The sequence below is a fragment of the Mandrillus leucophaeus genome, unplaced genomic scaffold (assembly GCF_000951045.1).
Source record: "Mandrillus leucophaeus isolate KB7577 unplaced genomic scaffold, Mleu.le_1.0 Scaffold57, whole genome shotgun sequence".
In the NCBI taxonomy this organism is placed as follows: domain Eukaryota; kingdom Metazoa; phylum Chordata; class Mammalia; order Primates; family Cercopithecidae; genus Mandrillus; species Mandrillus leucophaeus.
In genome coordinates, this window is record NW_012106141.1 from 1,748,521 (window position 1) to 1,753,618 (window position 5,098).

The following is a 5,098-nucleotide window of genomic DNA, read 5'->3' on the forward strand; positions in this document are numbered from 1 at the left end:
TCCAGGTGTTCGAGTCTAGACTGGGAAACATAGTGAGACCCCTGTCTCTTAAAAAAAGAAAGACAAGAAAATGACTGTTAGGTTGGCAATTGAAAGTGTCTGCCACACATTGATAATATCACTCTCTGTTATATGATTGTTTTACATTCTAAATGACCACCCTTCAGCAGGCTAACAAATCTTGTTGGGACTAAATAGATCTGCTTAAAGATGTTACTGTCTGCAAGCAAATCCTTCTGTCTTTCCATTGACCACCCCATCAAACCGCGTCCTGATTCAATATTGTGGTGGCTAGGGAGCCCTGTGTGTCTTTTTCCTTTAGGCTTCTGTAGAATTTGTGATCCCCTAAGAACCAATTTAATTTAATTAATCTAATAAAGGACAGCACGGGAGAAGGCTGCTATTGTGCTGCAATGCTCAGGAGGTAGCTTTGTGTTTGCTTATTTTTTTAAAGTTTGATTAAAAATCCAATAGCACAAACAGGTTACAATGCATAATTATCATTAATCTCAGCACAGATTATCTTCATGAATTTATAAAAAAAACACTCCAGTAATCTTATCTAGTCTTGCATTATAGAGGTAAATTTGCTGGGGAGTTCTCTTTTATCTTTCTCCCAGGTTCTGTTCTGTCCCAATGTTAGAAACTTTAATTATTTTTCGGTGCATATTTTCTATTGTATTATTATTGTTATTATTTTTAAAATGATTTACTTATCATTTTTCAAATCCAGTCAGATTTAGCAGTGGAGAGTTATTTCCCACCCTTTTTGCTTAAACTTAAAAAAAAAAAAGCTCTTATTTAACAATGCATGTTGGTTATAAAAGAAAATACAAATAATATAAAACAATAGTAAAAAGTAAAATTCCCTCCACTCTCCATCCATGCCTCCCTCTCCATCCCACCTCCCCAAGGGTCCTGCCATCTAATTCCTTATCCTGAAGTCCCCCTCCCAGAGCTGTCCATAGTTAACAGTTTCATTCCCGATCTAGGCCTGTACAAATATGCATATATACATATGCAGTTGGAGAGTTGTATGCTTTTTAAAAAACCACATTATACATTATTCTGTAATTTTATTTTTAATTTAATAATGTATCTTGCTCAACTTTTCCTATGTGTGTGATATATTAAATATGTCTATTAAGTATAGATATATTTAATCCTTTTCATCATGATATTATATTTCATATAATGTATGCTTTGCACTTTTCAAAATATTTTTATCTCCTGCTCGCCTCTTTTTTTCATAGAAAACAGCTCCCCTTTATTATAGTTACTTTAAGGAGTTTTAAAAACAGCTCTAATGAACTTTATTAGTACTAAAATCTTGATAAAACACAATCTTGGAACTGGGTAGAAGAAGACTCTAGTTCTGATACCTCCTACTTGTGTTTATACATTTTAAGACAATTTTCTATAAAGGATCTCATTTAAACTCCATCTAATAATATTTTATTCTGGAAGTACCTGCAGATTATCCTGATAACTGTTTTTATTATAATAAAGTCTTACCATATAAACTTTGAACAGCAAGACAATATTATTATTACACAATCATTATTTAATAAAGATGAAAATTAGTAGCAATGTACGTTTCCTGAGTATATCTTTTTGTTTCTTACTTTGAAGCTTCAAATTACATGAAAAACAAAATCAACAGAATTAAAGGGAAGAAGACAATTCCACAACTGTAGTACTGAATTTTAATACTCTATCACAACAATTTATAGAAAAACTAGACCAAAAAAATCAGTAAAGACTTGGAAAATTTGAATAACACTATCAACCATCTTGATGTGATTGATATTTATACACCAGGAGCTGCTGAATATACCTTTTCAAGGGCTTAGGATACACTGATAAAAATAGACCATAAGCTAGGCCATAAAACAAGTCTCAATAAATTCAAAGAAATTAAATTATATAAGCTATTTTTCTGACTGCAGAGCAATTAAATTAGAAATTAATAACAATACAATATTCAGAAAACTCTTAAGTATTTTGAAATAAACATTTTTCTAAATAACTCATGGGTCAAAGAAGAAATCATAGAAGAAATCAGAAGATATTTTGAACTATATGATAAAGAATTTATAACTTGGTGAAATTTGTGGGATAAAGCTAGAACAGTATTTAGAATGAAAGATAAAAGTTTACATTTTTATATCAATGACTGAAGGTTGTACATTTACAAGAAGATAGAATAAGAGGAACAGAGTAAACCCAAATAAGGAGGAGGAAGAAAATAACAAAGAGCAGATCAATGAAAAAAATCTCACATGAACAATAAGGAAAATTAACCAGTCAAAAAGTTGATTATTTGAAACAATCAACAAAATTGACAAACCCCTAGCTAGAATGATGAAGGGAAAAATTAAATACAAATCACCAATACCAAGGATTAGATGTTCTTGTTACAGATCTTATAGGCTTTAAAGAATAATATACTATTATGAACAATTTTATGCCAATAGATTCAACAAGCTAGATGAAACCAACACATTTTCTGAAAAATACAACTTCTTTAAACTGAGCAGGATGAAACAGAAAATCTCAATAGCCACATAGCTATTAGAGAAATTAAATACATTATCGAAAACCTTTCTACAAATAAAACATCCTCCAGGTCCAGGTGGTTTTACTGGTGAATTCTATCAAACATCCAAGGAAGATGTAAAACCTCTATTACACAATCTTTAACAGGAAAAAGAGGAGAGAATACTTCCCCACTCATTTTATGAGGCAAGCATAACCTTAACCCTCAAACCCAGGAAAGACATTACAAAAGAGAAGGTCACAGATAAGTATCACTCAGGAACACTGATGCCAAATCCTTAGCATAAAATTAGCAAATCAAATCCAGCTTCTATGAATACAAGATTGATTTAAGATTCAAAACTCAATCTGTGAGGTGAGCAGATCACCTGAGGTCAGGAGTTCAAGATCAGTCTGGCCAACATGGTGAAACCCTGTCTATATTAAAAACACAAAAATTAGCTGGCCATGGTGTCGAAGCTACTTGGGAGGCTGAGGCAAGAGAATTGCTTGAACCCGGGAGGTGGAGGTTGCAGTGAGCCAAGATCATACCACTGCACTCCAGCCTGGGCAACAAGTGCGAAACTCCATCAAAAACAAAACAAAACAAACAAACGAACCCCCACAAACTCAATCTGGATGTCTCTTTTTTCCTGCCAGGCCTGAGACTATTTATTTCTGCCAAGAGATACCAAGGTAGGCATATGGAACTTACAAGAGAGCCCCAACTATAACACATTGCCTGGTCTAGGAAACTTCTTCATTCCCACGAGCTCAAAACTCTCCTTCCTCATCCAGAGACGCCACGGCAGCTGGGGACAACAGTAGGTAAATTGCACCTCATCCCTGTCTCACCAAGAGACATCTGGTGGCCTGGTCTGAATAAAACTCATCTGTCCCTTCAGCAGCACCAGAGGCATCAGATAAACCAAATACATCAAAATAACACCCCAAACTCTCTGAAAATTATACTCCCATTGAAACCACACTCCACAAAAGTGGGCCAAGACTTACATACTAAACCTAAACATGGTGACTCCCAAAATAAAAGATTAACATAAGACCCAGAGTTTCCTAATTAAATAGAAAAATGTACAGAATACAGTTAAAAATCACTCTAGGATAGGCCGCCATCATGAACGACACCGTAACTATCCGCACTAGAAAGTTCATGACCAACCGACTACTTCAGAGGAAACAAATGGTCATTGATGTCCTTCACCCCGGGAAGGCAACAGTGCCTAAGACAGAAATTCGGGAAAAACTAGCCAAAATGTACAAGACCACACCGGATGTCATCTTTGTATTTGGATTCAGAACTCATTTTGGTGGTGGCAAGACAACTGGCTTTGGCATGATTTATGACTCCCTGGATTATGCAAAGAAAAATGAACCCAAACATAGACTTGCGAGACATGGCCTGTATGAGAAGAAAAAGACCTCAAGAAAGCAACGAAAGGAACGCAAGAACAGAATGAAGAAAGTCAGGGGGACTGCAAAGGCCAATGTTGGTGCTGGCAAAAAGTGAGCTGGAGATTGGATCACAGCCAAAAGAGTAAAGGTGCTACAGTAAAGGCTACCTGTGTCCATTTTGGATTTTTCACGAGCAGATTAATAAACTAAAAACTTTCATGTGAAAAAAAAAAATCACTCTAAAAACCAAGAACCAAGAAAATCACAATTTAATAAGAAACAATCAACTGACATGAACATTGAGATAAATAAGATTCTAAAGCATCCATCATAAAAATTTTTCAACAATCAATTACAAATTCTCTTGAAACAAATGAAAGTGAAAAAATAGAAAATGTCAAAAAGAAGTAGATTAAAAAAGAAGAAAATGGGAATCATAGAACTGAAAAATATAATAAAAATTTTAAAAACTTGCTTGATGGGGTCTATAGTAGTATGGAGATGAGAGAAGATAGAATCAGTGAACTTGAGATCAGGTGTGGTGGCTCACACTTGCAATCCCAGTGCTTTGGGAGGTTTAGATAGGAGGATCACTTGAGGCCAGGAGTTCAAGACCAGCGTGGGCAACATAGTGAGACCTTGTGTGTATGAAAAAAAAAAAAAATGAATCAGTGAACTTGAGAACAGAACAATAGAATTCACTCAATCTGAACAACAGAGAGCACATAGAAGAAAAAGGCACTTCAGGGCCTGAAGAAAGTAATATGACAATCCAGCATTTGTATCATCAGAGTCCCAGAAGTAGAGAAGAAAGAGAGTGGGGCTGAAAGAATATTTGAAGAGATTTGATTGCAAACTCCCCAAATATGGCAGAAGGCACAATCTTACACATTCAAGAAGCTGAGCAAATCCCAAGCATGAGAAACCCAAGGAAATTCATGCCAAGACACATTATAATTAAACTTGCAAACTAAAGATACAGAAGAAAAATCTTGAAAGCAGCCAGAGACAGCCGGGCGCGGTGGCTCACGCCTGTAATCCCAGCACTTTGGGAGGCCAAGACGGGCGGATCACGAGGTCAGGAGATTGAGACCATCCTGGCTAACACGGTGAAATCCCGTCTCTACTAAAAAATACAAAAAACTAG

General features: G+C 35.6%; 1 pseudogene across 1 annotated transcript; it reads left to right on the top strand.

The window, feature by feature from the left end:
* The first annotated feature begins 3,659 nt into the window (after positions 1–3,659).
* LOC105552651 lies at positions 3,660–4,174 on the top strand (annotated as a pseudogene). The gene has a single exon (XR_001008050.1). The product of XR_001008050.1 is annotated as a 40S ribosomal protein S24 pseudogene (transcript).
* The last annotated feature ends 924 nt before the right edge of the window (positions 4,175–5,098 follow it).